We start from the raw sequence: 12,770 nt of genomic DNA on the forward strand, positions 1-12,770 counted from the left end.
GAAGTGGTAATGCACTATCTTCGCGATAACTAAAAAAAAATCCACTTAAACCAGCAAAATTTTGAAAGTAGTCTATGAGAAAAATAGTTTGAGCCTCTCTGCTATAATCAATAAAAACTCGGAAATGTAAGTATCTAAAGTAAACTATAGCTACTATTGTTATAATTTCTGGTTATTATAGCTGTTGCTCAGTATTACTTTGTTTTGTTAAATCACAAGAGCACTCAAACATCACTCATTTATCGAACTTTCATAAGTCATAAATGAACAGTAAAATAACAGTTAATAAAAACGCTCGTTATCTGTAACGAATAAAAGCGTGATGCGCGGCCATTATGAACGTGCCCTTAATTTAATAGCTGCTCGAATGGGCCATGAAAAAAACATTCTTATGGCGTTGATTTAGCTTTATATTTCCCGTGAAACGCCCGTGTTTCGGATTATGATTAAACCGGTAATGGTGTTGGTACCGGATATGTTCCGTGCCGGATAGCAACCGATGTACAGTCACTCACAAAGGTAGCCCAATTAATTCAAAACTTTAAATCACATACACATTGGGTTGTATAATGATTTCTTATGTTTACGCGAATGTTAGACATTTTAATACAACGATTTTTCGAATTTTATCGTGTTTTTTAAATTATAATTTTTTCGTGGTCACTGGGCGGACTGAGGTGTTGGTTGCTCGAAAAGTCAAAGTTACAATATTTACTTACATTTTACAATGATATACGATTTTATATTAAAAACCACGATAAAATCCGTAACCTAGTTTTATTTCGATGTTTAACATTCGAACATAAAAAATCTCTATCCGTATCTAAATTTACATGTAATCAAATGAAACTATTTGAACCTTCATATAAAAAACGAATTTGTTCTATAATTTATGTCTACGGAAGTTGTGCTTAATTGATTAGAGTGTATCGATAACTTCGAAAGAATAAAAGGACTGATGGCGTATCTACGACTATAACGTATGTATATTATTTGTAGATCGGCATGATACCAGCCTGTAGTGAACACATTATATTATTCTATTATGTACTACCTTATGTAAACTACTTATAAAATGAGATGTGTCCCTTAAACATATTGGTTATTGGTTGATAACAGCCTGTAGAGAGCACATTATATTATTGTATTATGTACTACCTTATGTAAACTACTTATAAAATGAGATGTGTCCCTTAAACATATTGGTTATTGGTTGATACTAGCCTGTAGAGAGCACATTATATTATTGTATTATGTACTACCTTATGTAAACTACTTATAAAATGAGATGTGTCCCTTAAACATATTGGTTATTGGTTGATACCAGCCTGTAGAGAGCACATTATATTATTGTATTATGTACTACCTTATGTAAACTACTTATAAAATGAGATGTGTTCCTTGAATATATTGGTGTTAATCTGACATTAAGTCGTTTCAAACTAATATCCCGATACGATCGTCGTACATCATTCACATTAACACTGACATGTGCAATATTTTCGGTCGAAATTATATTTCGAATTCAATTACTTTCACACGTGTAGAGTCGGCGTTTTCATTCGTGTCATAGAAAGTACTCATTTGTATTATATTTGTAGTTGTTTTAAGACACAAACGTCTCCAATTTTAAGGACTCATTAATCCAAATAAAACTCTCAGCACTGACTTCACATATATGTGTTATTTATTGGTTTATATTCCAGTCAAAACAAATACCCTTTCAGATATTAAGTGAGGCCGCAGGTGAGGTGGCGCCGAGTGGATAATAATGAAGAGAGATGATATGCTGCGGATTAAGCCCTTCTCAGACGGATCTCGAGAGGGCATAAAGGTGGGCGCACACTTAATACCGATCTTTATAAAGCATATAGATACCTACATTAAATTGTTTATGTAGCAGTCTAAGTTGTTTATGTAGCAGTTTAAGTTGTTTATGTAGCAGTCTAAGTTGTTTATGTAGCAGTATAACCTCACGCAGGTGCTATCAAATTTGTAATAATAAAACAAAGTATGACAACTAGTTATCAATATTTCGAGTTCAAACAATAATTGTGAATTTAATAGTTATTTTGATTAATTGCTGAATTATAAAACTAATCGTGAGTTACTTTAACGAAATTGATCATCTATTCTTATACACATTTATAGAATAAAACTTCCTAATATACCTCAATATAGAGCAATGAAAAATGGTTAAGACATATCTATAGATATTATAAAATACAGTTCCCTTTTCTGCCTGTCTGTATGTTATCGATTTTCTCAAAATCTACTGAAAGGATTTTCATAAAATTTGATATGGAGATAGTTTAAGACCCTGGGAAGGTTATAGACTACTTTCTATTCAGGGATAATATATAGCGAGATTTGTATCCCAGGAAACACCTTCACGCGTTGCAAGCCGCGTGCAAAACCTAATACATAATATACCTAAGTATATTATGTATTAGGTTTTGTATATTATATTATGTATTGGTTACTATATAATACTTGAATTTCGAATCACGTTGATTAATTACGATACACAGTATAATAATGCACTTTATACAATATCGATTAACATCCATTTCTCAATACACTGATGCGATCGTGACATGGCGATAAATCCGCACCAAGTTTTTAAGTTATTTAATAAATCGATTTTATTTAATGTTACGACTTCAATACGCAAATGGACGCGGTGATCAATTTTATGGCCGAGCCCTTTTTAAATTGGCAATAATTTCTAAATATTTTGACCAAAGCTAAAAGTCATTACAAATTACTGAGTATAGCTTTGTGTAAAGTAATTCATACAAGACCCACCCCGAGCGAACGGCTTTGATCAATTCGTTCCGTACTTGGCGGTGCGGTAGTTACGGGCGAGAATACGAGAAGATTAATGAATAATTCCATAAAAAAAAAACGATTTAGGTGTTTTAAACTACCAAAATATTCCTTATTCAATTGTCTATCTAATAATTTCGATTATAAATTAAATAATTTGTAGTTAAGGAAAGATTACTAGGAATATATGTATTTATGCTTTCAGTATAATTATACTGCCCAATCCCATATTACAGCATATACTACACACGACAAAGGGATATAAATATCTGCCTTGATAAAACCTTTTTTTAATAATGCTAGCCCAAATATTGTCGCTGAAAAAAAAATTCGTTAACAACGTAAAAAAACATCAAAATGTTCTTTTTTTTAATTAATATTTTTTATACTTAAAAAGCAATTTAACGTCCATCCGCTACTCTGATATCCGGTTAGGACCAATCAAACTTTTTAATGCGTTGAAAAAATTCGGATCTCATTAACGGGAAGGAAAATGTTTTACGATCGTAATATCGCTTTCATTAAAATTATAACAATTTTTTAGCAATCATCTGTGACGCGGTTGAAGAGTCAAAATATGGTTGGAATTTTAAGTAAAAGGAAGTTGAGCTGATCATTTATTGATTAATATTAGTTATAAATAGTCCGGTCTTTATCATTACTAGATGTAGACTTTGTATCCGAGGGAACATCTGGATATGACTTTGTTTATTCCTGTGGGAAACGCCGTGTGTTTTCCGGTATCAAGTACATTGTAGCTGGTGACATTACTGGCCTCTGTCAAGCTTCATTGGGCAAATTGCTTTTCTATAATCGTTCATGCTAATGGAAAACAAATATGTATAGGAATAATATATCCTAGCAATAAGCCATGTGTTCAAAGCGAACGAATAAACAAGAAAATATCTGTAGAAAGAGAAAAGAATAGAAATGTTTGTAACTTGTCTAACGATGTTTTGTCGGTTGCTCGTAGTGTTCTGCAATTCTTTATAGTAATTCAGTTACGAGTTGTATTGATTTTCTCTGTAGACGTCTCTCATCGGGCGAGCAAAGCGTCCATATACATTTGTATAAAAAAACAATCGAAGAGAACTGAAAATCACAACATGACTCGTTAAATATTCATAAAAATACGCGATCAAACTACAATGTCAAATATTAAACGCGATATTGAAAAACTTTATAAATTGAATTACGGCAGGAGTATTCTAGAATAAAGAGACTGTACTGCCGTGCAGGTCCGGGGCAGTAAAGAGTCAGTGTCCTGTCCGGGACGTCGAAATTCAGTGGAATCTATATATTAAAAGGCCTTTTTTATCAACGTCGGAGTAAATGCTATTCGTCACCTAATGTATAACCCGACCAAATACAAAATTCACACTCTATTCTATGCTCCCAAATAAATAAAATAAGTCTTAACTACACGAGTTATTTAATACGATAACTGTCAAATAAAATTTACGTGAAACATGCCTAAACTTTTTAGATTTAACTTTAAAACTTCCTATTATAACCCTTTGAATGTGATAACCCGGCCCTTCACACAACTGTGAGAACTAACCTAAAATTTCCACCGCACATTTCAGTTATTGTTAAATTTAAAGAGAATGATTCGATAAAAATTGTAATCAAAGTCGTTCGTGCAGAACAAACAGTTATTGAAATTGAATTTATTACTGACCGAAGTTCGTGTTGAGTCGTAAAAAGTGTTTGTATTTGTATGAAGGAACTGTCCCGAATTTTTTATTCATGGTCCTAATGAATTTCATAGCTTATTTGAAAAATAAAACGGACTGTGAAAACCATTGACGTAAATATGGAGACCTATTAACATCCTTCTATTTTCTCCTACCTGCCAGCACGAGCTGGTTACTTCGGTTTGTACCTTGTTTTTATTATAAATTTTATCCCTAATTTAAAATGTCCATAGTTATATAAGTAATTTTAATAGTTGTTTAGAAATAATAATTATTATTATTATGCTTTGTTTTGACGTATCATAAGTGCAACTTTGTTCGCCTACGTGATAAATAAAGTATTTTATTTTTTATTTTATTTTAATAACGCAATAGATTATATAGTTTGTAATGTACTAGAATTTTAAAACACGAACTTCTAGGTTAAGTGGTGTGAAAAGGTTTACGGGCTATTAAGGGCTCCAAATGGTACTCTTGGCTTAAGCTGATAAGTTATTTGTCCTACTGAGAACTAACGAGTTGTGAGTCAACGTTAGTATGTAAATATTATTTGATTGTTTGCTACAAGATTTCGTACAGTCAGCGAGATTACAGTTGTAGACTTTCTTATAAGAGAAAGATAAATAGTTTTAGTAGCATGTTGTGTTCAGCAAGCTAAATAAAATATCCGCCCTGTAGAATGGGGGCGTTTGGAGAATTCCACCACGGTATCCCCTGCCTGTCGTAAGAGGCGACTAATAGGGGCCACGAAGGGGGTCGTCGACGGGCAGCAGGGGGCTGTCCGCTCTAGTGCATTTTTGTGCATTTCTTGCTCATTTTTCGGTTGACCCCCGGGATGGACGGCAGTGTGGCGTTGACCTCATGCTGCCGTTGACGCTGAGAGCGTCCTTCAATTAATAAACCAGTTAGCAACCGACCGCTGTATTTAACTCACGTACACTACAATTATAAGTATCTAGTAATATTTTAACTGAAGGGAATATTTTAACATCTTTAACGGTTCCTTGATATGAATGCCATATCAATCGGTTCTGTGAAAGTAAAAATTAAACTGATGATTTTCAAATGTATGAACATCAGATTTAAAACAGAAAACCAGCTCGAAATAGGTCCATTCGTTTGAGCACCTTAAACTTATAACACCTCATTTTTTGCGTCGGGTGTTAAAAAAATTATAAATATTATATCGCTGCAAAAGTTGGTGTTCAGTTAAATATCGCAAACAGCCAAGAGTGTAATGGCAGTGCCTACTGTGGGGTTCCGCTATCCCTAGCTGTTACACAAACGAAAAGAATAATTCTAAAGGTCATCAGATCAGATCGTGCATCAGTCTTGGTGTTATCTGACATTTAATTATTTCCTATAAATCTGACTCAATATTAACAAAATATAATCATAATAAAATGCTTTGATTTCTCTGAAATTGTTTCATGGTGATTGTGCACTGGTGAAGAAACTTAGTCGAAGTAATCTATAAATATTATTATTAATCCTTATGGATTACTATCGCCTAATATTGACAAAAATATACATACAAACAGACATAAAGCTGTCCCGAAAGAATTCCATACTACAATTTAAAGACGCGAAATACTAAAAGTGATATACATAATTAAAATGTCATACGTATACGCTGCAGAAATTAATAACTTTAAATTTAACACATGCCACCAGTGGCATAAATTTGCATGAGACCAGGCAGAGATGGGGTTATCTCACTCTTTTCAGAGCTAAAAGTGATTTATATGTCTCGGTTGTGATATCATTATCATCAGTCGCAGGATGTCCACTGCTGAACATGGCACTCCCTCAAAGATTTCCAAATCCACCCATTGGAAGCCACTCGCATGCAGCTACCTGTAGCAACTTTTATTAGGCCCTCTGTCCACTTTATGGGTGGAAGCGTGACGCATTCATTGTGATATATAATATAAATGTGTAAAATATTATGCAAATCCGTCACTGGTTTTTGAATTTACATTTAACAAACAAAACAAAACTTTTACATGTACAATAATAACAAGATCCTCCAACAACGTTGAATAGAAACAGTTTGCAAACGGCCGAATACAATTTGCCAAAACATGTCGGACATAATTTCCAATCCTCGACAAATTATATTTACTGGACCGGGAATTTCACACAAAGAGCCTGTTCCGACAATCCGACCCGACGCACGGCCCATTACCTTCCGCTCACCTGTTTATCACTTGTTACATCGCTGTTACTTTCCAATATCAAACATCTTTTGTGTATAAGATTGTAGTCGATATGAACCTAGCACCTCTAGGTCTTTTGTATTGGAAAATACGCCTGTGCTAACCGGTAGGAAAAGAAACATTATTTGCTATTGTAAGTAAGCAACATCGTTGTATTCTGTTTGGAAGGTAATCACTAAGAAGTAGGAGAGGAGAATAGAGGTAGAAGGTATGTACTATAAGCATGTTGAGATTTAACTTCTAACGTCTCATAAATTACACGAAATAGGTCCTTTTATAACGTAAATAAACTTTTATTATTATATAGGTACGGTGGCTTTTCGAAGACAAATTGCACTTTTCGCCTTCTGCAAGCGACATTCATATTTTATTCGCCAAGACGACATGACAACTTGGTATGAATGATAATAAAGATGGTATTCTTCTCTTCCCTTAGACATTGCCGGACATTCCTCACCTTTATGACTTTCATACTCTGTTCAAATCCAAATAGCACGTAAATTTACCATCACAATTCCAAATGTAGAAGTACAAGGCTTCCATTTATTACAGGGGGAGAAACTACAGATTTTACATGTGAATACGGATCTAAAGTGATCGTGCTTCAATGCAGTATTTGGATTCTCGTGGTTTCCGAGTAATCCACAGATCATGTTTTATTGAATAAATACCTGGACTTTAAAAATAAAATTGCTAATTTTAGGTACTTTAGTCATAATATTTTGTTCATTACATAGCTCATGTTACGTTTTTTTATCTCCATTGCTACCTTAATTATTGACAACGCACGCCTTATTTCTTAATTTATTGTATCTTTAATCTAAGATATTTTCATCATTGTCATCAGACACATTAGGTCCATAGCTGAACATATTCCTAAAAAATTCCAGAGGGACCTGTCAAAAGCGGCCTACATCCAGCGTGTTCTAGCGTTTATCAAGTCGCTAAAATGTGTTTGAATTAAGACTTCATTCCTTATTTCCATTTGCAATAATATTCTATGCAACATTTGTTGACAATTGCGTAGTGATATCTCAATCGTAACACAGAATACAAGCCGTGGTCGGGAGCGGACGGACACGGCATATTGCTGCCGATGCTAATTTGAATTCTGCACCGCATACTACACGAGAATAGATGTCCGGCAACATATTGAATTGTGCGCCGTAAATATGATTTGATGGAGGCATCGCTTCATCACGTCCAATGGAATATAATTTGCATTCATAATCTTGAGATATAAATAGAACGCAGTTTAAGAAAATTAATTCTGCCTCTATTTTTTATTTGAAGGCCTTTCTAAAGTAACTCAGTTTCGCTTTGAAGTGCGTCATCAACGGAGATGTTGTCAAATTAAAATTAGCATCTTAAGATAGTCTCTTGTTAATAAACACATTTAACATCAGGTTAAATGATATCTAAGTCATACAACACAATTTTGTTTATGTAACGGCACCGACTCAGCTGTGAACAAACTCGTAAATGACAGCTTAAGCTTGGTTTATTAAATAATGTAATAATGTAATTTGACTCAAACTGAGATTAATTTATTAATGCGGTCTTGAGCTATTCGTAATTCAAATTATATTTTCTAATTTAAATATTCTTCTTTAAAACTCTTTTAAATCATTAGGTACAACTCCACAACACAAAATGTTGTCGCTGCAAAGAACAAACAAGAAACTTCTTCAACACCATGATCTGTTAAAATATCAGAAACCTAAAACGGAGTACTCAGTGGGCTTTTATTCCAAAAAAGGGTTAAGGTAAAAGTTTACGTGTAATATGATGAAATAATATTGTGCAAATTTTCTTTAATATTAAATGTATCGTAAATAATAGCTTATCGGTTTTCAATCTACCTTTGGCCTCGTTTGAGAATAACTTTGGCGGAAAATCCTTTCAAAGTGAATACATTAGTGAAACCCTTTGCGGGAACGGATCCGACGACTCATATAATATTTCTGTGTGAGTGTCTTTGAATAATTATATATCTTTAACTTCCGATGAAAATGGTTATTGTTATTTCAATGGTTTTTGGCAGACAGAAGTAAACGCCTAAACCATTGATTCCCAAAGTAATCTAAGTAGATCCCCAGGGGTCTACGGCGGGAGTCAACACTAGTGTGACTAAAAAATGGGGGTTCATGCGTAGTTAAGCTTGGGTCCACGAAAATTTATCTGGTTTTCATGGTAAAGAACTAAAATGTTGACTTGACTTCTCCTATAAGTATATGTAAGTAGATCATATTTTGCGAAAAATATGGTAGAAATTTAGCTGTAGGGTGTGCATCGGAACCTCAAAATTTTTGATAGTGGTCCATGAGAAAATAATGGTTAACTTTGACCATCATTTCGATGTTTGTACACTCCAACTAAGTCCAGGAATAACAGATATATTGAAGGCCCCCGCCCTGTAGAATGGGGGCGTTTGGAGAATTCCACCACGGTATCTCCTGCCTGTCGTAAGAGGCGACTAATAAGGGCCACGAAGGGGGTCGTCGACGGGCAGCAGGGGACTGTCTGCCCTAGTGCATTTCTGTGCATCTTTGCACATTTGTCCGTTAACCCCCGGGTTTGGACGGCAGTGTGTGTAGTTGGCCTCACGCTGCCGTAGACGCCGAGGGCGTCCTTCGGTGCGCGGGGGCTTCTGAGCCTCCCCATAGGAGACGGGCCGCAAGGCGGCACCGCGCAGGGGCGGCTGCGATCGCAGACTAGACACTTCAACGTCAAAGGAAGCCCGCAGCCGTCCCTAATGCGGCCGAAGAGGGAGCCACCGCGGAGTTTTAGCTGGTAGGCCGTGCATAGGTTAAGTTGTATATAGGGTTAGGGACTCGGTCCGGCGGTCGCCCGAAGGTCACCATCAAATCCGGGCGGCTGAACGCCGGGCCGTAAGGCACGGTTACCCCAGCATAACCGCTCAGTCGCCCCCACGAAGGCTGGGCGGTAGTAATAAGGACTTTCTCCGCGAAACGAAAAAAAAAAAAAAAGATATATTGAAGGCCTAACCTATAGTGAGTCCGGCCCTTACCACGCAAGCAGCACGCTCATGTTATTCATGGAAAAAATACACGTGTAAACTTATTTATCATGCGCGACGCACAATTCGCAAACCAAATATTTTTTTGAATCCGAGTTAAAAATAGCCCATGTAAGCCTGAACAGAAATATTTATTGTTGAATCTTCACAGGGTCACACGTGACTCGTCTGCGGCGCGATATTGATAAACAGTGACAAACCAAAATATCTCCTCGGGGAAATCGGATTGTCTGTGGAACACATCTAGTCACGCACACAGAGTTAAACGTACTCTTAGCGACTGTTTTATGAATGTCAGTCAAATATGTCGGAGGTAGACTGAACAACAGTTTTATTATAGTCTTTGACATAGTCCTATTTGAGTAACCCTCTTGAAGTAGAGAACAATAATAAATACAATATTGCTGGTGGTAAGATATATTTTATATCCGCCCAGGTAGCGACTACCGTACACAAGGTGTTAAAACCCGCCATAGTGGCCTATGTGACGTGTTCCAGGATCAGCCTGTGTATATCCAGCTTCAAAACAGACCGGTAAGTCTGTGTCGATTGGAGGGGAAGCCTTCTCTCATCAGTTGGAATTCTATCTGGAACTCACCCCGCCTACCATTAGGAGCAGTAGGGTCACGTTCCTATGCTCGTATAAAAAAGTCTCATAATGATCAGTAATTACACTGGCTCTAATGTTGACCCAAAACACAACGAGCGTTGTTACAATATTGCTTGGTAGTGGAAATAGACTGCAGTATATACCCATCTGGACTTTGGCATACGACAGACCCATTAGTATTCGCACTCATATCCTATAAAGGTAGGCAGAGGCTATTGATATTGACATACTTCTTTCGTCAATTCCACATTCACAACTCTTCACACACATTTTTCCAGTACTCCCGACTTGGCCTTTTAGGACAGAAGTTTACTTCAGGTTTACTTTAGTAAACCACTTGACACCTATCAAAAATCCCCAGTCCGATGCACTAGATATTGAACCCCACAACCACAAGCACGTGGGTGTCCTGCACACTGCACCGGTCAGTTGGCAGCAGATCAAACAATCATGCGCAAGCGGTGCCAATTACGACAGCCATTTAAATGTAATTAATCACCCGCACATATACCAACCGTCTGGATTACATGCCTCTGTGCTTTATCGTCGTTTGTCATACGGGAGTACCATTTATATTTATATTGCTAAGTATAATATTATGTATTAATGTTCGTTTTAAATGGCAAGAATGAATGAATCTCCCAGGTCGAATTCTGGCCACGGCGGCCAGTCTCAACCGAGATCAACCAGGTACGCAGGAGATACTATATATAATATCTACAGTTTATAGGTGCACTCTTTGTTTCTTCATTCTCATAATCCGGTGAGACGGTAATCCGACATAACCGGAGAAAGATCAGGCGCAGGACCAACGGCTTTACGTACTTTTCGAGGCCCGTGCCTCGAAACCCCCGTGGCGGTGTGATACCTCCGTGGGTATCACACCGCCACCTTCCTGACTCCGGGCTGCGACTGAGTAATTTGAAGATGGAATAAACCAGTCACAATTATTTAGGGCCCGACCGGGATTCGAACCCAGAACCTGAGCGCAATAGTCGTACTTGTACAAAGGCAATAGACTCGTCAAGGATAATAATAGTACAGTAATAGTACAGCCCGAGCTGGTTACTTCGGTTTGTACCTTGTCTTTTGTATAAACTTTATCCCTAATTTAAAATGTCAATAGTTATATAAGTAATTTTAATAGTTGTTTAGAAATAATAATTATTCTTATTCTTTGTTTTGACGTATCATAAGTGCAACTTTGTTCGCCTACGTGATAAATAAAGTATTTTATTTTTATTATTTTTTAATAATATGAACCCTGTAAACTGTGCTCCCTGACTGTTGAACATGGCCCTCTGAGAGGATTTTAGGTCTTAGTCTACCAAGCTGGTACAGTTACTGATTTAACAAATATTAGTACTTTATGAGACGCCTTAAGATGACAGTCGAAGTCTCACACACAAAGCTTTGTAAGAATAGTTTTGTGTAGCAGAGACCATAGTGGGCCTGATGATAAGTGGAGGCCAGATAAAGTGGCGATTATGAGAGATAAGTACACCGCCCTGTGTAAAACTGGATAACCACAAGTTAATCACGGAACTCGACACACTCACATGGTTCCCTATGTCGGGTTTTATTTATGTAAGGTGGTAGCTATGCGGGGCGATACAAATACTCTACTACAAAAAGTTGTTTATGACTAGTCATGGCGTGTACTATTAACCAGAAACCTGCTGAAAAATAAACCGAAACACCGATATCATTTCCCATTCCGCAACAATACAAAACAAATAACATCATTGATTTAAAAATAATAGGAGCGGGTCGGTACCGGCGTCGCGCAGCGTTGAGCCGTCGATTCGTCACTCACAAAACAATTGCGAAACAATTCTACTTGTTTTGGATGTTTGTTTAACCAAATGGAACTCGGCTCCTTTAAAACCGTGGTTTTATTTGTTCACGAGTGTTTTTTTACTTTCGAATAAAACCGATTGCTGATAAATATGAAAAATCAAAGCACAACAATTTATTTTTATAAAATGCACCTCAATATTTATATCGATAACTGATCGGAAAATATTTATAAATCGCTCTGCAATTATGTCTGAAGTAGGGAAGGATTGTTTATGGTAATGTGCTAGCGCTTGTAATATTCTTATTTAGATTTTTCTTGTATAATAGCCTCAGTTCGTGGCCTCATTTGCGTAAAACTCTCTTCCTGAGACAAAAGTAGAGTATAGGATTCAGAGATATTGTTTCCTATTTTTAAATATTAAACAAAGTCTAAAATATTCCAGTTTCAGGAACACAAGCGGATGATGAGATGTCTGTAAAGCGGGGGATAACCCGTACCGAGATAAATGTTTGCGTGGTCTGCAAATATTTATGTCAGGTTGTTGTGGGACCTAACTTTCACCATAGTGAAGATG

General features: G+C 36.5%; 1 long non-coding RNA gene across 1 annotated transcript; it reads left to right on the forward strand.

The window, feature by feature from the left end:
• The first annotated feature begins 4,375 nt into the window (after positions 1 to 4,375).
• On the forward strand, positions 4,376 to 8,586 carry LOC115447072. Its single transcript, XR_003938976.2, has 2 exons — positions 4,376 to 4,706; positions 8,379 to 8,586. It is a non-coding gene; the product is annotated as an uncharacterized LOC115447072 (long non-coding RNA).
• Positions 8,587 to 12,770: the final 4,184 nt, after the last annotated feature.

Source organism: Manduca sexta, unplaced genomic scaffold (assembly GCF_014839805.1).
Source record: "Manduca sexta isolate Smith_Timp_Sample1 unplaced genomic scaffold, JHU_Msex_v1.0 HiC_scaffold_58, whole genome shotgun sequence".
Taxonomy (NCBI): domain Eukaryota; kingdom Metazoa; phylum Arthropoda; class Insecta; order Lepidoptera; family Sphingidae; genus Manduca; species Manduca sexta.